The sequence below is a fragment of the Budorcas taxicolor genome, chromosome 9 (assembly GCF_023091745.1).
Source record: "Budorcas taxicolor isolate Tak-1 chromosome 9, Takin1.1, whole genome shotgun sequence".
NCBI lineage: Eukaryota > Metazoa > Chordata > Mammalia > Artiodactyla > Bovidae > Budorcas > Budorcas taxicolor.
This window is the reverse complement of record NC_068918.1, coordinates 54926937-54952875: the sequence shown is the minus strand read 5'-3', so window position 1 is coordinate 54952875 and position 25939 is coordinate 54926937.

Below are 25939 nucleotides of genomic sequence, written 5' to 3'. Positions count from 1 at the left end.
GGACAGGGAAGCCTGGCGCACTGCAGTCCATGGGGTTGCAAAGAGTAGGACACGACTGAGTGAACTGAACTGAACTGAACTGCAGGATGGTCTGACTGCAATTGGACCTAAGTAAGAACCTTGACAGTCCAGTTTTGTAGTTCTTTTCTTCACTAATTGTTATTTCTGAGGTGGATTTGGAGCTTATAGCGTTTTCATCCATTGAGCAATAGATCAAGCATTTATTCCTTTTTAAAATATTATTACACAACGTTTTAAGCATATGAAGTGAAGTGAAAGTTGCTCAGTTGTGTCCAATTCTTTGTAACCCCATGGAGGGTAGTCTGCCCCACTCCTCTGTCCCTGGAATTCTCTAGTCAAGATGTCTACTACCTACTGGAGTGGGTAGCCTATCCCTTCTCCAGGGGAGCTTCTCAACCCAGGGATTAAATCCAGGTCTTCTGCACTGCAGGCGGATTCTTTAGCATCTGAGCTATCAGGGAAGCTTATGGCAAAGTAAAGTATATATATGTATATATATATATATATATATATTTTTTTTTTTTATGCTGTAGAGCTACTAAGCCTGTGCCACACAACTACTGAGGCTCTTGGGCCTAGAACTCGTGCTCCACAACAAGAGAAGCCACCACAGTGAGAAGCCCATGCACCACAACTAGAGGGCAGCCCCTGGTCACCAGAGCTGGAGAAAGCCTGTGCACAGCAATGAAGACCCAGCAGAGCTGAAATAATTAAATAAAATGTAAAAGGTTTACAGTGAATATTGTTATACCCATCTCCTGGATTTCACTGTTAACACATTAACTCATTAACTTATGAGTGAGTTATTTCTGGCTGCCAGAACCTGGGACCTACTAGCCAGCCAACTGTGGTGCTAGTGGTAAAGAACCTGTCTGCCAGTGCAGGAGACATAAGAGATGTAAGTTCTATCCCTGGGTAGGGAAGATCTCCTGGAGAAGGAAATGGCAACCCACTCCAGTATTCCTGCCTGGGAAATCCCATGGACAGAGGAGCCTGGCAAGGCTACAGTCCATGGGGTTGCAAAGAATCAGACACGCTGCTGCTGCTGCTGCTAAGTCGCTTCAGTCGTGTCCGACTCTGTGCGACCCCAGAGACGGCAGCCCACCAGGCTCGCCCGTCCCTGGGATTCTCCAGGCAAGAACACTGGAGTGGCTTGCCATTTCCTTCTCCAATGCATAGAAGTGAAAGTGAAGTCGCCCAGTCGTGTCCAACCCTCAGCAACCCCATGGACTGCAGCCTTCCAGGCTCCTCTGTCCATGGGATTTTCCAGGCAAAGATACTGGAGTGGGGTGCCATTGCCTTCTCCTGCACAGCACCAAACCTGGGGCCTACTAGCCAGTCAACTAGTTCTCTTTTTCTTTCTGCGGAGGTTTCTCTTTCTCACCACGGACCTGACAATGTATGCTTCATGCAGGGAATCTGAATATAGCCAGAGTGGGAGGGAGGAGAGCTCAGTGAGTCACACTAATAGAGTCCAAGCTTTAAAAAGAACATATAGAGATATTTGAATGCCCAGAAAGGAACCAGTCTGACTTTTATGAGGGCGGGAGAGCTATCTGTTCTCAACAGGGGGGGAAAGATGATATGAGAAACAGCAAGGTTTTTTCTGAGCTTCAAAACGTGTTTTGCTTTTTCTATTAAACCTGTTTATCTTCTCAAGATAAAACCTTAGTAAAAACTTACTTCCAGAGAAAAAAGCTTCCAAAATGAACGAAAAATCTGATTTAAACTAGCCAGATATCTTAAATAAAGCACTACTGCCATTCCTTAGTGGGCTTTGTATTAGTAAGTTAATTCAGAAGTAAAAAATTCTCACTATATTGCAATCCTGTCTGTAAATCACAGGAATAGTTTGGGATAGTGATTTATGTTATGTATGTATTATCATATTAACCTTGCTGCATGTGTGTGTGAGTGTTCATTGCCCTTTGAGACCTGCTGGTTGAGATGGCTCTCCTCTGCACACATAGCTTAGCAGAGACCAGCACAGGACCCAGTGGTTTCTTCCACAGTGTGTCCAAGTATGGCCCAGCCTTCCAGTGGTAGGAGGAAGGTGACAAAACAATGACCACTCCCAGGATAACAAAGGGTGTTCTGAGTTTATTAATGTTTACTTGCCAGCTGAGAAAACAAGGTCTACTTAACGTTCACTGAAGCGCTATTTACAATAGTCAGAAAATGGAAGCCACCTAAATGTCCATCGATAGATGAATGGATAAAGAAGACCTAGTACATATATACAGTGGAATACTACTCAGGCATCAAGATGAACAAAATAATGCCATTTGTAGTGATGTGGGTGGACCTAGAGACTGTCACACTAAATGAAGTAAATCAGACAGAGAAAGACATATATCATAATATTGCTTATATGTGAAGTCAAAAAAATTGTATAAATGAGCCTGTTTACAAAACAGAAATAGAGTCATGGATGTAGAGAACAAACATCTGGCTACCAAGGGGGAAAAGATGGAGGGATAAATTGGGAAATTGGTGTTGGCATATGCACACTACTATGTATAAAATAGATAACTAATAAGAACCTACTGTATAGCACAGGTAGCTCTACTCAGTGCTTTGTAATAGCCTATTTGGGAATAGAATCTTAAAAAAGAGTGGGTATACGTATAACTGATTCACTTTGTTGTATAGTGGAAACTAACACAACATTGTAAATCAACTATACTCCAATACAGAGACACAGATGTATAGCACAGACGTGTGGACACAGTGGGGAAGGGAAGGGTGAGATGAACTGGGAGAGTAACGTTGACATGTATATACTACCATATGTAAAATAGAAAGCTAGTGGGAGGCTGCTGCACAGCATAGGGAGCTCGGCTTGGAGCTCTCTGATGACCTAGAAGGACAGAATGGGAGGGTGGGAGAGAGGCTTAAGAGGGAGGGGATGTGTATACACATACATCTGATTCACTTGGTTGTACAGCAGAAATGAACACAACATTGTAAAGCAGTAATACTCCAATAAAAATTGTTTAAAAAAATTAAAGAACTGTATTGCAATAGAAGAAATTTTTAAAAACAACAAAAACAAATTATCTGAGTTTTTTACTGAGAGGGAACAAACAGGACAATTTGCAAGCTAAAAAATGATCGAAAGTTTACACTTTGGACAGGGCAGAATGAGTCCTAGAGTCTGTACACAGTTGATTCAATGAGGTCCATTCCACTCTGGTAAAACTCTTCACTGGGATCCAGGAAGATTCCGGCATATTCAAAGGGCATTCAAAGCTCTTAATCATTTACCAGCTTAGGCCAGTGAATGGCTCAAAGTTTTTGGTTGTTGTAACAACTCTAGCTGTGGTGAAACAAAGCATTCCTTTTTGTTATTGCCTGGGCAAGTTCTGGGCTTCCCCAGTGGCTCAGCGTTGAAGAATCTGCCAGCAATGCAGGATTCACAGGAGACATGGGTTTGATTCCTGGATCAGAAAGATCCCCTGGAGGAGGGCATGGCAACCCCAGTATTCTTGCCTGGAGAATCCACATGGACAGAGGAGCTTGATGGACTACAGTCCGGGGGGGGTCCAAAGAGTCAGACGCGACTGAGACGCATGGGCAAGTTCTGATTTAAGTGGAAAGTTTTTCTTTTAAAAGTGTATAACCAGTCTAATGATTCTCGATCTGACTTACCAATTTACTTTCCCCAAACTCCCTTGAATGTATCAATCCAAAATGTTCTTTACTTTCAACACCACCTCTCCCTATTCTTCCTACTAACAGAGCACATGGCTGCAGCCAGTATCCTTAATCTTAGACCAATTAAGGCTGGAGTGGCTCTGTCTGGTCTTTGAGCCAAAACAGAGTTCACATGTGGCTGTTTGGGATCTACACGAAGGCCTCCACTTCTTCCTCTGAGTCCCCAGACTGCCGCCTGGCCTGCCTCTCTTCTTTTCCGCTGCCATTACCTTATCCTATTTTCTGAACGTCTTCTCTACCCAGCCTGGCTACAAAAGTGAACTCGTTTCACTCTTCCCTGCTGTTTCTGAAATAAGCAAAGAAACCCCTTTTTGACAATGAGCGTTCTTACTGCTGGTCACATCAGGGAAGCCAATAGGGTTGGCTAAAATGACAAACATTGATGGTGAGGGTTTGCAATATTTACAAATTCTGAAATTGTTTCAGTATTCCTCTGAGATTTAAAGACCTTGACAAAACAGTTTTGCCTTCTTTCCTAAGAAATCATCTCATTCCTTTTCTTATATCACATAACCATTTCTACATTTTTAATTATTTTTAAAATCATTTAAAATTATTCATGTATATACTCTTTGTAGAGGAATACCTTTCAGAGTCTTTGCCTTGTCCACTTGATCCCATCTGGTTTATCCTGGTCTAAGTGACTTAGTCCTTAGACCAAAGTAGACTTTTGCTTTGACCACTTTCTGTGTGTGTGTGTGTTTTGTGGTTCCCTTTCAGAATCCACTTCTCCATACCCTGTGATGACTTGGCTATGAAAGGCTTGCCCTCATCTGACCTCCTACAGTCTTTTCTGGAGCATCAGGTCCTGGTGTCCAACTACAGTCTCTGTGTTGCATGTCCTGTCTACCTCTGTCCCTTTGTTCCTCTTTCTCTGTTTCTCTCATGAAGCAAACAGTTATCATTTTGAGTTTCAAGGTGACCTGCAATGACCAAGCATAGCTTTCTTTCTCATTCATGATAGTTTCTAGCATGTGAAGACCCTGACTCTTATCCTTGGTTTCTGTTGATTCTTCTTTTGTTTTTGCTGATAGCCAGGATCCAGTTTCAAAGCTATCTTTTTTTCCTTATCTTTAATTTTTCCACATGTTATTCTAGTACTTTTTTGTGTGCTTCTTCTGATGTCCATTTAATATCATTTTAGTGTCTGCTTTTATGTAAATGACTCTGCCATGTGTTCATCTACCCACCTCTCTGTTTCTTCTTTCTTTCTCCTCTTTGAGAGCCTCCATATTCCCTCTCACTCTCACCTTCCCTCCCCCCTGCTGAGGACCCAGGAGTCTCAGGACAGAGGGACACCTGGGGTCTCTAAATGACTACACAGAGAAAAGACTTCCCCTCTTCACCCCATAAACCTTTATTTTGTAAACTACTCGGTTTTGTTGTTTTAGCTGTTAGACTGATTAACACAGCCTCCAGGAACTCCAGCCAGCTTCTACCTCTCCCCCTGCTTCCCAGTAAGTGCTCATTGGTGTTAGTTGCTCAGTTGTGTCTGACTCTTTGCAACCCCATGGAGTATAGCCTGCCAGGCTCCTCTGTCCACGGAATTCTCTAGGCAAGAATCCTGGAGTGGGTAGCCATTCCTTTCTCCAGGGGATCTTCCCGACCCAGGGATTGAACCTGAGTCTCTTGTATTGCAGGCAGATTCTTTACCCACTGAGTCACCAGAGAAGCCCACTGGTGAGTCTCTAACAAATTCCTGTTTCTGCTTTGGGTGAGTGCTCCAGCTCTCACCTTTTCTAAAGCAGAGGTGGTGGCCTACTGATCGCAGGGAGACGAGCATGTGCCAGCTCCACCACTTCCTGGCTTGGTTTCTCTGTTACCACTGCAGACTCTCCATTTTAGTCCTGCCTCCCCAGCTCTCCATCTCCCTGGATTCATCCTTCACAGAGCCTAGCTGCTGTGAGAGCAGAGGAAACACTAATTCTAAACAGAGAAACAGGCGCTGGTTCTTATTCTTTTATCCACAATTAGAGGAATTTTAGTTTTTCCCCAGCTCTTCACTGTCAGTCCTAAACAAGTCTATTGTATTTTTTAAATACAATTTTTTATTAATTTTTGGCCACACTATGTGGCATGTAAGACCTTCATTCCCTAACCAGGGATCGAACCCATGTCCCCTGCAATGGAAGCAGGGCGTCCTAACCACTGGACCACCAGGGAAGTGCCAACAAGTCTATTCTTTGTCCTCCTTTACATCCTAATGATTCCTTCAGCACCATAAGTAACTTTCATGTGACAAGTACTATTCCTGATTTTCATTATCCTAGTTCATTTTCCCAACAATCCTGGCATGTCAATATATCTATCCTGATTTTACAAAGAGTTAAGTAACTTGCCTGGAGAAGGCGATGGCACCCCACTCCAGTACTCTTGCCTGGATAATCCCATGGACGGAGGAGCCTGGTAGGCTGCAGTCCACCGGGTCGCGAACAGTCGGACACGACTGAGTGACTTCACTTTCACGTTTCACTTTCATGCATTGGAGAAGGAAATGGTAACCCACTCCAGTGCTCTTGCCTGGAGAATCCCAGGGATGGGGGAGCCTGGTGGGCTGCTATCTATGGGGTCGTATAGAGTCGGACACGACTGAAGTGACTTAGCGGCAGCAAGTAACTTCCCTAGAGTCACACAGCCTGCAAGCGATAAAACCGAAGTTACGCCCTGGAAGGAGCCAGATCTTTTGCTCCATTTTCAACACTGTATTGTTTATTGTTCATTTTACCACTTACTTCTGCTGGCACTGGAGTCTTTTTACTTGTGTAGTCTCTAACAGCCACTAGGGGTAAAAAGCCTAACAGAGATGGAAAAAAAAAAAGGTTTGGTATCAATAACTCTCTAAAGCTACTAAAAAGCAATTATATAAACAGAAAAAAAGTAGGCTATATATTTAAGCTGATAATTTTCAAAATTGAGACTGGCTTAGTTAATATATGTGTATATAACTTGTTACCATGTCCCACTTGAATTTTTTGCCGCAAGATTGGTTCTGAAAGATCTCTCAAGTGTAATTTTTAAGAAAAGATGATTTTAGATTTATAAGCTTGGCCTGACTGAGCCAAAAAAGGGCACCATTTTATCACTTTTGGTTTGACCATTAGGTGTTCAGTTTGGGGATCAGTAGTGGCTAGAACATGAGCATATTTCAGCAAGAAAATCTTATTCACTGCTAGAAATAACTGAATTCATGCTCTACTTTCTTGTAGTTTATGGCTGTCAAAAACTCAAAGGCACAAATACCAGTCCAGAGACACAGAATCCTCTGGCATAAGTAATAATCATTCTTGCTCAGTTAACATAACCTTACATATACATGCTGTGCTGTGCTTAGTCACTCAGTTGTGTCTGGCTCTTTGTGACCCCAGGGACTATAGCCCGCCAGGCTCCACTGTACATGGGGATTCTCCAGGCAAGAACACTGGAATGGGTTGCCATGCCCTGCTCCAGGGGATCTTCCCAACCCAGGAATCGAACCCAGATCTCCCACGTTGCAGGCAGATTTTTTTACCGCCTGAGCCACCAGGGAAGCCCCTATAGGTACATATATATAACATATTTTTTATCCATTCATCAGTTGATGGGCATGTAGGTTGTTTCCATATCTTGGCTATTGTAAACAGTACTATGATGAAGATAATGGTGCATCTATCTTTTCAAACTAGTGTTTTCATATTATTTGGATAAACACCCTGAAGTGGAATAGCTAAATTATATGGTAGTTTTGTTCTAAATTTTTTGAGAAACCAACACTGTTTTCCATATTGGTTGCACCAGTTTACATTCCCACCAATAGAGTATGAGAATTTCATTGTCTCCACATTCTGTCCAACATTTTTTATTTGTGGCCTTTTTGATAATAGCCATTCTAATGGTGTGAACCATTCCATCTCACTGTGGCTTTGATTTGCATTTCACCAATAATTAGTGATGCAGATCATCTTTTCATATGCCTATTAGGCATCCATATGTCTTCTTTTGAACTATCTCACATCATATACAAAAATCAACTCAAAATGGATCAAAGATTTCAATGCAAGACCTGAAACCACAAAACTCCTAAAAAGAACATTAGGCAGTATGTTCTTTAATGTTGGCCTTAGCAATATATATCATTCTGGATACGTCTCCTCAGGCAAGGGAAACAAAGCAAACAAATATGATCACATCAAACTAAAAAGGAAATATCAGCAAAACAAAAAGACAACTACAGAATGGGAGAAGAAATTTATGAATTTGGTTAATATCCAAAATATATAGTAAACACATACAACTCAACCACAAAAAGTCCCAAACAACCCGATTTAAAAGTTTGTGCAGGGGGATTCCCAGGTGGCTCAGTGGTAAATAATCTGCAGTGGTAAGGAATCTCAGTGGTAAAGAATCTCCCTGGTCTAGGAGGATCCCACATCCATGACTACTGAGCCCACGACTACTGAAACCTGTGCACTCTTGAGCCCATGCTCCACAATAAAGAGAAGCCACCCCAATGAGAAGCCCATACACCCCAGCTGGAAGGTAACCCCTGATTGCTGCAACTAGAGAATAGCCCAAGCAGAAAAAAGACCCAGCACAGCCAAAAATAAATTAATAATTAAAATTATTTTGTAAAAGGGCAGAGGAACTGAACTGATATTTTCCCAAACCACATTGCTGATCTTTATTACTGGTATGCCTTAGCTGACTCTAAATAGGAATAGTTGTCATAAATCAAAGACATGAATTCCATGAGTAGTTTAGCAGTAATAACTCCTATTCTTAAAGATAGGGTGATATCTTTAATGATTAGAAACCTAGTAATGCTCATTTGCCCCTACCTTCAAGCTTCCTTTCCTGGGCATCCTTATGTCAGACTGGAAATTTGTCTTAGTAGCCCCTGGAGAAGGAAATGGTAACCCACTCCAGTATTCTTGCCTGGAGAATCCCATGGATGGAGAAGCCTGGTAGGCTATAGTCCATGAGGTCGCAAAGAGTCGGACACGACTGAGCAACTTCACTTACTTACTTACTAGTGACAAATAATCAGTATACACATTACAAAGTACAGTGGAAGCGAAGACTGGCCTTTTGTCAGAGGATGTCAGGTAATCAAGTCAACTGTTCACACGACAGTGTAGGGCTTTGATTGTGGCGCTCGATGTTTAATATCTGGCCAAAGTCTGTTTGAGGCAAGTTCAGAAGAGTCCTTCAAAATTGGTATGGATTCCTGACTGAACTATCTTTTACCTCTACTTTTAGTGAAACACAGTGCTGGGGGAAGCATATCCAGAGCTATTAGACCATCAGGTATAACTTCTGGCTAGTACTTCTTGGGGGAAGAGTCCCAGGTGGGCTTAAACTAAGCTGGCAGTCCAGACTTCACAGAAAAGAGAAACTAAATCAACTTGCTGCTTTGTGAAAGGCTAGAATTCTTTGAGTAGTTTCTTTTCAAAAAATTTATTTTTAATTGAAGGATAATCGCTTTACAATATTGTGTTGGTTTCTGTCATACATCAACATGAATCAGCCATAGGTATACATATATCCCCTCCCTCTGGAACCTTCCTCCCACCTCCCACCCTATTCCACCCCTCTAGATTGTCACACAGCACCAGTTTGAGCTCCCTGAGTCATACAGCAAATTTCCACTGGCTATCTATTTCACATGTGAAATGAAAGTGTTAGTCACTTAGTTGTGTCTGACTCTTTGCGACCCAACTGACTGTACTTCTGTCCATGGAATTCTCCAGGCCAGAATACTGGAGTGGGTTGCTATTCCCTTCTCCAGGGGATCTTCCTGACCGAGGGACTGATCCTGGGTCTCCCACATGACAGGCAGATTCTTTTCCATCTGAGCCACCAGGCGATCCCTATCTATTTTGCATATGGTGGTGTATATGTTTCCATGCTCCTCTCTCTCAGTTCATCCATCTTCTCCTTCCCCTCTGTGTCCATAAGTCTGTTCTCTATGTCTGTGTTTGTTTCCACTGCTGCCCTATAAACAGGCTCATCAGTACCATCCATCTAGATTCCTATTATATGTGTTAATATATATGATATTTGTTTTTCTCTTTCTGACTTACTTCACTCTGTATAATAGGTTCTAGGTTCATCCACCTCATTAGAACTGACTCAAATGTGTTCCTTTTTATGGCCAAGTAACATTCCATTGCATATACGCACCACAGCTTCTTTATCCATTCATCTGTTGATGGACATCTAGGTTGCTTCCATATCCTAGCTATTGTAAATAGTGCTACAGTGAACATTAGGGTACATGTGTCTTTTTCAATTATGTTTTTCTCAGGGTATATGCCCAGTAGTGGGATTGTTGGGTCATATGCTAGTTTTATTCCTAGTTTTTAAAAGAAACTCCATACTGTCCTCCATAGTGGTTGTATCAATTTACATTCCCATCCCTTGAGTAGTTCTTTATTGTCTATCTTTTCTGAATCAAGTGTAAGGCATCAGCCAGTCTTGATGCTTACACATCTATTGCATAATTTATCAGGTTGAAGAAGTCTTTTACAGGGAAGCTTCCTAGCAAAGACTTTTCAAATAAACTTAAATCTCCAGTGGGAAACTGTTCAGGACATCAACTTTGATACTGCACTTCAAAGTTTGAAGATAAGTATTTAGAGATGGTCAATGGACAAAGATGACATTAGTGAGGTGTAAGTGTTCTTCAGAAATGGTACTTTCCTTGTAATTAGCTTGAGTACTGGCTCTCTACTGCAATGGATGGGGCAGAAAGTATTATCAATTTCTCTGTCTTTTTGTATCATTCAATCAATGCAGAAATAATATCAATTTTCCATTAAAAACCAAATCGACATAGTTTTCCTTGACCTCATCTTTGCCGATTGATTTCCCCATTCTCTGCTCCCTTTAATAGGTAAGTTTATCTTGTGAATCAACTGTACATACTCTCTCTAGATCCTCACTTGCAATTTATTTAACTTTTTTATAACTTGAAAAATTATTCATGTGCATAATTTCACAATAATTTAGAGTAGAAGGCCTTATACTAAAAAAAGCGTCTTTATTTTGTCTTCCCACTCCTTTCCTACCCCATTCTTTTTAACTTTATCCAGCTTGAATTATTCTGATACTTGTATTTATATCACTACATACTGACTTCCTGGAATTATGATTGACGATTTAATTCACTTATAACATCATCTCCTCCTTCTCTTCTTCCAGCATAGTTGTATTACTACATTTAGTTACTTCATTACTTACTTTTGTAACTTCACATAATAAAGTGCAGATTATCTCTTATTCCATCAATTATAAGTAGTTACAGACTATGTCTTTTGACTAACTTCCTAATTAAGGGTGTGTGGGAGATAACTGCATCTTTGCATATCTGGGTACGTCTTTACTCTTTCTTCTCATTTCCTTTTTGTCTTTATTTTCACATTTGATATATTCCTAAATCTATTGGGAAATGACTTTTAGGTTGTAAATCCTGTCTCTCAGACTTTTGAAGATACTGTTTTCTTCTAGCATTAAATGTTTTGGAGGAGAAGATGCCATTTTTACTTCACAGATGGTTTTTCATTTATTTTGCTGTTTCTGCATACCAAAGCAGGAGCTTGTTAATTGTTTGTCCTTGGTGGTGGTCCCCCAAATACCATCATGTGGGAAATTCTCAGTGTCAGTGGTGTCAGTGGTGCTGACACCCACAAAAGCTGTTCTGATTTTCCTTTAAAATTGTGTTCAATTTTTAAATAGAATATCCCTATTTTTTTCCCCATGATGGAGTAGAAATACTTGCCTTTTGGCATTTTATGTTATAGGTGAAGAGTGATGTTGAGTGGGTTTATATGACTTTGTATATTGACTTCTAACTAATTGATTTGTTTTCCAGCTATGTTTCTTACTCAATCTCCATTGTATTTATTTTTCCAAGTTTGGGATTTCCTTTTTCTTTTGCTTTTTGCCTTAATAGTCACCACTTCTTCATGCTTTCATACAGATCCTGTTTCACTCCACTTTTCTTAATCCACCAAAATTTATTGAAACCTCTTGTCTCCTGGAGAGCACTCTCTTATTCTTTTCATTCCCTAAAGTGAATTATTATGCTCTTAAGAGTTAAAACTCATGAGCAACTAAGAAGAGTCAGTTGCTTCCTGGAAGGAAAAATCACTTGGAGTTAGTGGAAATAAGGAAATAAAGAAATATTAATTGAAAGAAATTCTAGGGACTTCCCCCCACTAGAAACCCAAATCAAAAATAGAGCAAAAAACAGGAATTTGAAGAAAAATGTACTAAATTACTGATAACAACTTTTGTACAAATGGGTAACTTCACATTTTCTTCTGTTCATTTTCTCAAAGTTTTACGTCAGGTCATTTGGCTGCTTATCCAGCATCTAAAACTAAAACAAAACTCATTGAATCAAAGAGTTTATGGTCTTTGTAGAGTATTTGGAAAATGCACAACAGTGCCAAGTTAACAAAAACTGAGCATACATCATCCATGTGAACATTTTGGCAAATTTTCTTCAATTTAAGTACATTTATAGGTATATCTCTATTAGCCTTTGCCCTGCTTCATTCCATATTCCAAGGCCAAATTTGCCTGTTACGCCAGGTGTTTCTTGACTTCCTACTTTTGCATTCCAGTCCCCTATAATGAAAAGGACATCTCTTTTGGGTGTTAGTTCTCAAAGGTCTTGTAGGTCTTCAAGAACCGTTCAACTTCAGTTTCTTCAGCGTTACTGGTTGGGGCATAGGCTTGGATCACCGTGATATTGAATGGTTTGCCTTGGAAATGAACAAAGATCATTCTGTCATTTTCGAGATTGCATCCAAGTACTGCATTTCAGACTCTTTTGTTGACAATGATGGCTACTCCATTTCTTCTAGGGATTCCTGCCCACAGTAGTAGATATAATGGTCATCTGAGTTAAAGTCACCCATTCCAGTCCATTTCAGTTCGCTGATTCCTAGAATGTCAACGTTCACTCTTCTCATCTCCTGTTAGAGCACTTCCAATTTCCCTTGATTCATGGACCTGACATTCCAGGTTCCTATGCAATATTGCTCTTTACAGCATTGGACCTTGCTTCTATCACCAGTCACATCCACAGCTGGGTATTGTTTTTGCTTTGACTCCATCACTTCTTTCTTTCTAGAGTTATTTCGCCACTGATCTCCTGTAGCATATTGGGCACCTACCGACCTGGGGAGTTCCTCTTTCAGTATCCTATCATTTTGCTTTTTCCTACTGTTCATGGGGTTCTCAAGGCCAGAATACTGAAGTGGTTTGCCATTCCCTTCTCCAGTGGACCACACTCTGTCAGACCTCTCCACCATGACCCATCCGTCTTGGGTGGCCCCACACAGCATGGCTTAGTTTCATTGAGTTAGGCAAGGCTGTGGTCTGTGTGATCAGATTGGCTAGTTTTCTGTGATTATGGTTTCAGTGTGTCTGCCCTTTGGTGCTCTCTCGCAACACCTACCGTCTTACTTGGGTTTCTCTTACCTTGGACGTGGGGTATCTCTTCACAGCTGCTCGAGCAAAGAGCAGCCGCTAATCCTACCTTGGACGAGGTCTCCCCTCCTGACCTTGAACGTGGAGTAGCTCCTCTCGGCCCTCCTGTGCCCAAATAGCTTCTGCTCCTTAGACGTGGGGTTGCTCCTCTCGGCCGCTGCCCCTGACCTCGGACGTGGATCATCAAAAAAGCAAGAGAGTTCCAGAAAAACATCTACTTCTACTTTACTGACTATGCCAAAGCCTTTGACTGTGTGGATCACAATAAACTTGGAAAATTATTAAAGAGATGGGAATACCACACCACCTAACCTGCCTGTTGAGAAACCTATATGCAGGTCAGGAAGCAACCATTAGAACTGGACATGGAACAACAGACTGGTTCCAAATAAGAAAAAGAGTATGTCAAGGCTGTATATTGTCACCCTGCTTATTTAACTTATATGTAGAGTACCTCATGAGAAATGCTGGGCTGGAAGAGGCACAAGCTGGAATCAAGATTGCCGGGAGAAATATCAGTAACCTCAGATATGCAGATGACACCACCCTTATGGCAGAAAGCGAAGAGGAACTAAAAAGCCTCTTGATTAAAGTGAAAGAGGAGAGTGAAAAAGTTGGCTTAAAAGCTCAACATTCAGAAAACTAAGATCATGGCATCTAGTCCCATTACTTCATGGGAAATAGATTGGGGAACAGTGGAAACAGTGTCAGACTTTATTTTGGGGGGCTCCAAAATCACTGCAGATGGTGATTGCAGCCATGAAATTAAAAGATGGTTGCTCTTTGGCAGAAAAGCTATGACCAACCTAGAGAGCATATTAAAAAGAAGAAACATTACTTGGCTGACAAAGGTCCGCCTAGTCAAAGCCATGGTTTTTCCAGTAGTCATGTATGGATGTGAGAGTTGGACCATAAATAAAGCTGCAAGTGAAAATCGCTCAGTCCTGTCTGACTCTTTGTGACCCCATGGCCTGTAAATACAGTCCATGGAATTCTCAGGCCAGAATACTAAAGAGGGTAGCCTTTCTGTTTCGCAGGGGATCTTCCTAACCCAGGATTGAACCCAGGTCTCCCACATTGCAGGCGGATTCTTTACCAGCTGAGCCACAAGGGAAGCCCAAGAAGACTGGAGTGGGTAGCCCATCCCTTCTCCAGTGGATCTTCCCCACCCAGAATTCGAACTGGGGTCTCCTGCATTGCAAGTGGATTCCTTAACCAACTGAGCTATCAGGGAAGCCTAAAGAAAGCTGAGCACTGAAGAATTGATGCTTTTGAAATGCAGTGTTGAAGAAGACTCTTGAAAGTTCCTTGGACTACAAGGAAATCAAAGCAGTCAATCCTAAAGGAAATCCGTCCTTAATATTCATTGGAAGGACTGATGCTGAAGCTGAGGCTCCAATCCTTTGGCCACCTAATGTGAAGAACTGACTCTTTTGAAAAGACCCTGATACTGGGAAAGATTGAAGGCGGGAGGAGAAAGGGATGACTGAGGATGAGATGGTTGGATGGCATCACCAACTCTATGGACATGAATTTGAGCAAGCTCTGGGAGTTGGTGATGGACAGGAAAGCCTGGTGTGCTGCAGTCCATGGAGTCACAAAGAGTGGGGCATGACTGAGCGATTGAACTGAACCGAATTGATAGGTATATTTCCCTGGTGGCTCAGATGGCAAAGAATCTGCCTGCAATGCAGGAGACCCAGGTTCTATCCCTGGGTCAGAAAGATCCCCTGGATAAAGAATGGCAGTCCACTCCAGTATTCTGAACCCAGGTCTCCCACACTGCAGGCGGATTCTTTACCATCTGAGCTATCAGGGAAGGCCATTTTCACCATAAGTATGTTTATTTAAAATTACATATTTTAATTTCATATTACAATTTTACCTTCTATTTTTAATTAGAATTATGTATTTAGCATTTTGACATTATTAATTAATTTTACAAGTCATAATTTTTAACAGCTGTATAATAGTCCACAATGTGGATAAATGACAATTTGTTTGACTTGTTCTCTATTATTGGACATAAGGAAATATCTAGAGTTTTTGTATCAAAATAGTGTTTCAACAAAACTAATTATGTATTGCTATTTATCTATATCTTGTTATACTAATTATGATGATTTTCAAGAACTTAATTTAGTTGGTCACAGACTGTAAACTTGTATCAGACCCCTAATGTGTGTGGAAAAAATTTTCCAGCACTTCACAAAATTATGAGAATTTCTGACTCATCACACTCCTCCCAAGTCTAGTATGAGTTTTTAAAACATTAATCAGTTTTATAAGTGCAAAGTAATGTTCCACTTATAAATGCTTTAATATTAGAATGTCTCATAAATAATTTATAGTTGAGTAATACATTTTTATTCTTTTATTGAAGGAGCTAAGTCTCTTTTTAAAAATTGTTGTACATTTAGCATTTCTTTGTTTTCTTCTTTGTGTGTGTGTGTGTGTGTGTGTGTGTGTGTTTACTTTAACTTTTGTTTTCTTTCTTGGAGATTTGAAACTTTTTAATTTACTTTTGGACTTCCCTGGTGGCTCAGATGGTAAAGCGTCTGCCTACAGTGTGGGAGACCTGGGTTCGATCCTTGGGTCAGGAAGATCCTCTGGAGAAGGAAATGGCCTTTAACTTTATCACTAGATTACCTTGAAAATGTTTTAAAAGTATATTTATTTACATCTTTAGTACTGAAAAATGAAGGATAAACATTTGAACTCCTCTTTCTTACCTTTGTAGGATGAGGAATTTTTTTCCTCAGCCTAATTTCTCCTTTTCCTTGTCATTCTAGCTTTTGTTAATATCCTGGAGTTTTTTCCTTTAAAATTATAATTGAAAACTACTGTTTTTACACTACCTATCTTCTCTTTCAGGAATCATTTCAGCATATGAATTTAATTTTTATTGTCGTTACAACAGGCAGTTAGATTTAACTTTATGTTTTCAGTGTTTCTTGGTGGGCTTATTATTTATTTATACTTTAGACTGAAGTACAGTTGACTTAAAGTATTATAGTTTCAGGTGTATAACATAGTAACGATATTTTTATAGATTATATTTCATACAAAGTTGTTATTAAATATTGAGTATATCCTTATGCTGTACATTACATTCTTATCTTCTTAATCTTCTTTGCCTAGTTTGCTTCTCCTAGTTTGCTTTTTCACTATTGCCTTCTAGTAACCACTAGTTTATTTTCTGTATCTGAGTCTGTTTCTGTTTTGTTATATTCATTTGCTTTATTTTTAGATTCTATGTATAAGTGAAGACATATATATTTGTCTTTTTCTGACTTATTTCACTATATTTAATACCCTCCAAGACTAACTGTGTTAAGTAAATGGCAAAATTTCATTCTTTTTAATGGTTGAGTAATATTCCATTGTCTATGTGTATCACATCTTCTTTATCCGTTCATCTGCTGATGGACACTTAGGTTGTCTTGATTATTGTATATAAAGCTTCTATGAACATTGGTATACATATATCTTTTCAAATTAATATTTTTGTTTTCCTTGGATCTATACCAGAAATGGGACTGCTGGATAGTTTGTGGAAGGCTTATTAAAAGTATAATTTCTATATTGGGTTTCTAATTTTTAATCTATACCTTAGCTGGAAAATAACTTCAAGTAATTAAAGAAAAGTCCTGTCAGTGGTTTATATTTTGTGGCTGTGCACATGTGAGAAGGACTTTATTGTCTATGTATATGAATAACAAATTATTTGGGATTTGTTATAAGGGCTCTTTAAAAAAGGCTTTTTAAAAAACCTCTTTAAAAAAGCATTTTCACCTAAAACCTCTGTTGATATTGCTTCACAGTTCTGACATTTAGCAGTAGAGAGAACACTCTGATGCTTTTTGTATAAAATTTGTAGAAATTTTCCCTATATCTTTTCAATTCAATAGTATCGTTGGAGACATTTTGTGGGTGTCTTCTAATATCTTGCCTGATACTTTAAGTATAAGCCTTTGCTTTGGTTCCTGTTGTAGTGATTTATTATGTAGGTATACATATAATTCTCATGTGCGATTTACCTTCTCTTTTATTTCTTTCTTCCTTATCATAATTTGAATACCTTTGTCTTTCCTCCTCACATTCTTGGCAAGGTTTTCAGGTTTGCCCTTCACAATCAAAGATTGTGCTTTCATCCAGTGATAACCCTTTCTTTTTACCTTCAGTGCAAATTTTAATTCTGCTATCGCCTTTTGGCTTTCTTGCAATCTTTTCCCTCTTACAACCAGTCTTCATCTCATGACATTTAAAAATCTCATTATTTCAATTTTTTTTCTCCATAGAGGCATTTTTGCTTGTTTGTTTCTGATTTCTGGTGAATACAGAGGGGAACTCTTGCCCCAGTGTAATTTGCAGGAACATGTTTTTCCTGGTGGGATACCAGGAGCTTCTTCAGGTGAGTTTTAGTTGCATGTTTCAAAACTAATGGCTTGAATCTTATTTTGATCACTTTGAACATGATCATTATCACCTTTTACCCCTGTTCTGAAACAGCATTTCTCAATCTTGGCATTCTGGACGTTTCGACAGGATAATTCTTTGTGGCAGGGGCTGTCCTATGTCTTGTAAGAGATTTAGCAGTGCCCTGGGGCCCCACTCACCCGATGCCAGTATGCCAGTAGCATGTCCTGGACCACTCCCTGATGCTTCCCCCACCCCCCACCTCCCCAGCATGTCTCCAGACATTATCACATGTCCCTTTGTACCTGATGAGAACCACTGCTTTAAAGGAATTTTACAAAGTTAAACTCAATTCTAGAAAGAAAAAAGAAAGTTGTTAAGTAGGTTAGAGGTCAAAATAAGTCAAGAAGTCATGAAAAGATACCCTTAAAATGACTTTAAAGCGGCACTTACATTCATAGAAACAATTTGTTGTTTTCTACAATGGCAGTAGACCATGAATGCTCAAAGTGGTGACTTGTTTTGTGAATACTGCCATTAGTCAGATAATAACGTGACAGTAAACACAGCAAGAGCTAAGAAGTGACAGCCACACCACCGTTTCCATCTTCACTATGGGAATGACATGGACCCAAAACCAAATGGTCAACCTTCCAATAGATAAATCAATATTCTATCCCAGAACATCAGTTTCAAGAGTAAGATAGCACATTTTAGTGTCTCTAGATGGGGCTCAGTGGTAAAGAATCTGCCTGCAATGCAGGAGACCTGGATTCGATCCCTGGCATGGGATGATCCCCTGGAGTAGGAAATGGCAACCCACTCCAATATTTTTGCTTGGGAAATCCCATGGACAGAGGATCCTGGTGGACTGCACTCTGTGGGGTCGCAAAGATTCAGATATGACTCAGCGACTGAACACACACACACACACGCAGAGTAATGTAAAGTGATGTAAGTCATTTATATAGTCTGATACAAGTTGATATTTTATCTAGGCAGCAGTTTCATGTCCTTGTAGCAATGTAATCTGAAGTTCACCCCATTTGAAATAGTTTTCATTGTCTGGAAAAATGTTCATTGTTTTAATTCAATCAGACATACAATATGGCACAACTAATATGATTATATAATTTTTTTGGCAAGTATCATATATTTTCTCCTTTTAAATTTAAAGGCAATAATCCACATCAACTTAATTATACAGTCATTTAAATGAATTTATATCTATTTTGGAATCGGTTCAATGACTATGAGATTCATTTTGCCACTTTTTTTTTTTTTTACTGTTCTGCTTCAGAAGGAAAATGACTAATGTCTTTTGCTAATAGCAATTACAGGAAAATATGGTTCACGTAGCAACAGAACCCTTCATGAGCAACATTCAACTTTTTATGCCAGAACCTTTTTTCCTTCCAAAGTCTGTATTGCTTGAATAGTTAAATTGTGTGTAAAATGTTGTCCAAATCTTAGATTTCAGGCAAAATAATCAAAACACTGTGCACTGGCTGCTATTTTGATAACTGCCTGCATACTCATCAGCCAAAATGTATCTGGGAATGCAAAGAAACCATGAACTTAAAAGGCTAAAAGTGAGTTGAGAGAAAACTTTTTTCCCCCATGTGAAACTGTATGTTGCATAATGTAACCTATCAATATTCTCAGAGTGAACAAAAGCCTTTGCATTTGGGGCAGGTTGTAAGAGTACAAGGCCGTGAACCCGAGGAAAAATTCTCTGGCCTCCCTCTTCCGTCCCTCAGGACGCAAAGCCAGGTAGTGCAGAATCCAGGCATCCACCATGAAGGTTCTTTTGTCCTCTGCTTTCGGCAAAGTATTCTGGGCTTTGACAAAAGGTACATTAAATAGCACTGTTTTCCTCTCCCCTGTCCTCTGGGCAGGAGTTGGCCAGCAGACGAAAACTCTCCAGTGTACAGTCAATTTCTAGCCTGTATGTTCTCTTCTACCGAAGTCCTCCGGGTAGAGCCCACAGTCCTCTGCACACCTGGGGAGAGGAAAGGAGATCTATCGACAGTGAATGCTTAAGTTTGGAAGATTAAATTTAAAAAAATATCGACAAACAAAAATAGAGAATGCAGCCTCCCATGTGCCTGTGGCTTTTCAAAAGCACTACAATGACCGGGCTTGCGTGGTTGAAAGGCCATCTTAATTTCTTATCATTGAGAGACTGTTTTCTCAGAAGAGCTAGATTCCTATTGCAAAGACAAAGATTTTCTTCTGTCTTGGTCTCTTCAGTTGCCAAACAGAAGAATTATTCATAAGTGAAAAGTAGTCATTCATGAAACCTCAGAAGATTCTAGGAGAAGAGAACAGAAAGTGAAGTGGGAGGAGTGTCCTTTCTTTCTTCACAAAGGATTCCCACAGGCAGATAGTAAAACCAGTGACTGCAGGCTTTGACTGAACCATTACCTTTCAGGCTCTTCTGAAACTATTACAACTATGAAAACACTCCTTATTGATTTTACAGTCTTTTTAACATTTAAAAAATCAAAGCTATTCAAATACATAGTTTAAAAAGCTGATTAGTTCTATGAGGTTTATAATGAAAATCAGCATTTTCTTCCCTAACATTTCTCATTTCTAATTCAACAATTTTAACTATTCTTAGCTTCTTTTAAATGCTCATCCACATTTTCAGAGACAAGATTATATTTTCTGATGTTGAAAATGGACTTGGCAGATTTTATTCCCTTCTGTTTGGCTTGATTGCTTTTGTATATTATTCAGAAGTTGAAAAACCCATAGAAGAAGCTGATAATTTTTACTAAGTAATAATTTTTACTAACACCTGGAAAAGTGCTAAACTAAAAAGTTACAGGTCAATACATTGTCACAAAGTGACCACATAAACAGCATCAGAAGTAGAAAGTTGTACCTCAAAAACTCCCTTAATGGCCCTCTCAATTACTATCCCCATCTGCATTTGAAAGTGCAGCCATAATTTAGTTAAAATTAATTAAGAAGTAAAGGAGTAACTGGAAGAAAAGTTATGGCCAAACTAGACAGCATATTAAAAGCAGAGACATGACTTTGCCAACAAAGGTCTGTCTAGTCAAAGCTATGGTTTTTCCAGTGGTCATGTATGGATGTGAGAGTTGGAGTATAAAGAAAGCTGAGCACTGAAGAACTGATGCTTTTGAATTGTGGTGTTGGAGAAGACTCTTGAGAGTCCCTTGGACTGCAAGATCCAATCAGTCAATCCTAAAGGAAATCAGTCCTGAATATTCATTGGAAGGCTCATAGTGAAGCTGAAACTCCAATACTCTGGCCACCTGATGCGAAGAACTGACTCATTTGAAAAGACTCTGATGCTGGGAAAGATTTAAGGTGGGAGGAGATGGTGACAACAGAAGATTAGAGAGTTGGATGGCAACACCAACTCTATGGACATGAGTTTGAGTAAGCTCCAGAAGTTGGTCATGGACAAGGAAGCCTGGCATATTGAAGTCCATGGGGTTGCAAAGAGTTGGACATGACTGAATGACTGGACTGAACTGAACTGAAGAGGTAAAGATTTTTATTCATGATTTTTTTGATTAAAAAATATTTTTGTTCTTTGATCAAGCATTCCCAAACACCACTGCTTTACCATCTCTCTCTCTCTCTCTCTTTTTTTACTGTATTGCATGGCATGTGGGATTTTAGTTCCACACCCAGGGATCTAACCCACATCCACCAGCATGGGAAGGCAAAGTCTTAACCACTGGACCCCAAGGGAAGTCCCAGGAATTTTTAATATACTGTGTATGTGGATATAGATGTAGATATAGAGGGTGTTCATATGTATTGCAAGTTTTCTTCCAGTCCATGACTGGCCTTCTAAAAAATCTTACCTTTTCATAATGTTCTTGTCAAGTTTTTCTATCAATAATACACTCAGAAAAAAATTGAGAAATATTAGCAGTTAAAAGTTGATTTTAACTACTATCCAACATTAGATGGAATCTGGCCTTATTAATTTTAGTTAAACTTCCCTTTTTTTCATATATTATATTTCACCCAGATGACTTATGGAAGGTCTTTTGGGATATATTATGACTAGTGTTATACTTTCAACATAGATTCACTATGTGATTAGTTAACCAACAAGTCTTGCCAAATTTGAAGACATCTCAACCTACTAATATAAAAGGATCTGCCCTTTAGAGCCTTTATGGAGATTGCACCGTAAACAAAGCACTTCACATGAATGTTCAATGACAAATAATATGATAATGACAAGAAAAATAATCAGTCAAGAAGGTAATAAGGTTATAAAGCAAGGGAGAAAAATTTTTCATTGGAATATGATGCCAAATCATTTTTTAAAATTTATTCATTTTTAATTGGAGGTTAATTGCTGTACAATATTGTGTTGGTTTCTGCCATATATTATGAATCAGCCATAGGTATACATATGTCCTCTCCCTCTTGAACCTCTCTCCCACCTCCCACTCCATCACATCCCTCTAGGTTGTCACAGAGCACCAGGTTTGAGCTCCCACATCATAAATTCCCACTGGCTATTACATATGATAATGTATATGATTCAATGCTACTCTCTCAGTTCGTCCCACCTGCTCATTTTAAAGCTTGTTAGAAACATCCTTATTACAAGTCTTCTTAAACACTTCACTCTATGCACTACAGAATGGGTATCACCTCCATTCACTGAATGAACAGTATGTTGAATGCAGCTTTTAAGTGGCTTGTAAAAGTGGAAACTATTACAACCATGTATTACAAAATGGATATCATTTTCATTCACTTAAAGAAATCTGTACAAAACACAGCTTGCAAATAGCTTGTTAGAAACTAATTTATTACAAGACTGGTGAAACACTTCACTCCATGCATTATGGAAGGAGTATCACTTCCACCCACTGAAAGCACACTGTTCTGAACGCAGCTTGCAAGTAGCTTTTCAGAAACACCTTTTAACAAGTCTCCTTAAAGCCCTATCATTTTCAATCAGTAAAGAAGTTCGGGGCTACCACAAAGAAAATGATTGATTTCTTCCTTTGTGGAATTGTTGTGAAGAGTCGCTCCCTCTTTCCCATCAGGACAATAACTACATTTCTTTCACACTCTCTTTTTTTGTTCTTTCTTGAAATTTGACACAACCAATTTCTCTGGACTCTCTACTGAAAGGGATTCCTTTTATTCAATTTGTCCAACATGAAATTTGAGTCAAGAACTTTCTAGGAAATGACAAACATGTGGTTCATGTTTCAAAGTTATTTTTTTCCATGTGGACACCTTAAACCAAAAAAAGAATAAAACTTTGTCAGTTGGATTAAGGTGTACTGAATTCTTCAGGCATTTGGCTAGAATTCTCAGGAAGACACTGAAAAGCCTGAGAGTTGTAAAACCAGAAAGACAGTAGTGCTACATGAAGAAAGCAGGAAAGGCTATTACATCACTGACAGGGTCAGAATTCTCAGCAACTATCTCATGAACAAAGACAAGCAATCTTCTTCCTCTCAAAAGCTGCTCGTGTTTTTGTGACCCCATCTTTCTGAAAGACATCATTTTCCTTCCCATTACTTGAGCAGAAAGCCCCCAGTGTTTACCAAGAGCTGTTATTTCCACCTCTGAAATGTCGCTGACTTTCATCACTTCCCCTTAATTTCCATGAATAACCTCATCCCTGAACTATAGCTTCTAACTTGAAGTCTATCCATATTAATCACCCCCAGCTAGGGTGTCTTTGGCCTCTTCTTATGCCAATACATCTTCAATGGTACCACTATATTGTATTTCGTATTGCTATTGTATTCTGCTCAAAAACATCCAAGGTCTCACTTATTGCCAACAGAATAAAGTAAAAACTCCTTAGCAAGTGGTCAAAGCCCTTTGTAAACTGACTTCAACTGAAGTGTGTTCCTTTTTAATTTCAGGAACAGTCAATTTCCCTGCCCTAGACCACTGTCAATGCTTTGTGTGTGAAGTTGCTCAGTCGTGTCCAACTCTTTGCGACCCCATGGACTGTAGCCCACCAGGCTCCTCCCTCCATGGGATTCTCCAGGCAAGAGTACTGGAGAGGGTTGCCATTTCCTTCTCCAGGGGATCTTCCCGACCCAGGGATCGAACCTGGGTCTCCCACATTCCAGGCAGATGCTTTAACCTCTAAGCCACCAGGGAAGCCCGTCAATGCTTTAACTTGCCCGAACAAAGAAATTTTTTATTTCTGTTGAAATCATACACATCTCATGTTTAGCTCAAATGATACCTTCTCTATCTAACTCTTTAACTTCTCTAGTTAAACTTGGTCATTGTCTCCATGGTTCTCTCAAAGCTCTATTAGAAATGTTTCTCAGACTTTATCAAGTCTCCTAGAGGTCTGGTTAAAATGTGGATTTTGACTCAGTAGCTCTGGAATGGAGCTGAGATTCTGAATCTTTAATAACCTCCCACTGGACACCTGTGCTGTTGGACTTTGACTCTAGTTTGAGGAGCAGAGTCCCAGTATTTATCAAGAAGCAGCATTTTGTCACCATTCTGCCTAGTGTTGGAGTCTGCTGGAAACACAGCTTCCTTCTCAGAAAGAATGCACTCCTTCAGAGCAGATTCTTGATTATACCTGTATCTTATGCACTTCCTAGTCTGGTGCCTTGCTGGTAACTTTGGTGAAAGATTCAGCCAATGAAAAAAAATTCCAAATGAAAATCTATATTGTGGCTTATGTCAGAATTTATTTCCCATTATCCTTGATGGCAGAGAATTCTATAATCAGAAAGCCTATGCCTTGCTGGGCAGGCACTCTTCTTCATTATTTGATTTATTACTCTATCATTCAAAAGGATATGTAAAGGAGTTCCTTTGTTTTACAGTGCCATGCTTTGATTCCCCTGAAGAATGTCCTGTACTGGTCTGATGCCCTCTGATACTATTTCCATTCATCTCTACATTAAATGACCCAGGTAGCAATATCATTTGTAATTAAAGCAATCTCTGGTATTTCAATTGTCACCATTGAACATTGTCTGGAATACCAACTTTTAGCATCCCCTTTCTACCTATCATCTTTAATATGTTACCTCTTGTAACTAGAACTGAGCTTTTCTTGGGAAACCCACCAAGTATTCTTGGACCTACTAACCTACTTGTAACTAATGAAATAGGACAAAAGTGATGGAATGTCACTCCTGAGTACATTAAAAAGGACTATGACTTCCATCTTGCTTGCATTCTCTCTCTTTCTTTGACTTCTCACTGGCACACTTTGGTGAGTAAACTGCTGTGTTGAAGAAGGCTAGTTGCAAGGAACTGAGGTTGGTTCCTTGATTCATCTCTTACCAAAAGCCAGTGAAAAGCTGAGTCCTACAGTCCAACAACCCATGAGGAATTGAATCATGACAACAGCCACATGAGTGAGTTGGGAAGTAGATCTCTACCCAGTCAAGATATGAAATAACATCATCCCTGTTTGTTGCCTTGACTAGAGTCTTGTCAGACACCTTGAGCCAGAGGACTCAGCTAAGATGCATCCGCAGAAACTGTGAAGTAGTAAATGTTTGCTGTTAAGCCACGAAGGGTTTTTTATATTTTGGCCTGTTATAAGGCCTATGGGATTATTATCTTAGTTGCTTGACCAGGGACTGAACCTGGGTCCCTGGCAGTGGAAGTGCCAACTCCTAACCATTGGACCACCAGGGAATTCCCAAAGCAACTGAATGTTGAGATGGTTGGTTCAGTTCAGTTCAGTTTAGTCGCTCAGTCGTGTCCAACTCTTTGCGACCCCGTGAATCGCAGCACGCCAGGCCTCCCTGTCCATCACCAACTCCCGGAGTTCACTCAGACTCATGTTCATCGAGTCAGTGATGCCACCAAGCCATCTCATCTTCGGTCGTCCCCTTCTCCTCCTGCCCTGAATCACTCCCAGCATCAGAGTCTTTTCCAATGAGTTCACTCTTTTCATGAGGTGGCCAAAGTACTGGAGTTTCAGCTTTAGCATCATTCCTTCCAAAGAAATCCCAGGGCTGATCTCCTTCAGAGTGGACTGGTTGGATCTCCTTGCAGTCCAAGGGACTCTCAAGAGTCTTCTCCAACACCACAGTTCAAAAGCATCAATTCTTCGGTGCTCAGCTTTTTTCACAGTCCAACTCTCACATCCATACATGACCACTGGAAAAACCATAGCCTTGACTAGATGGACCTTTGTTGGCAAAGTAATGTCTCTGCTTTTCAATATGCTATCTAGGTTGGTCATAACTTTCCTTCCAAGGAGTAAGCATCTTTTCATTTCATGGCTGCAATCACCATCTGCAGTGATTTTGGAGCCCAAAAAAATAAAGTCTGACACTGT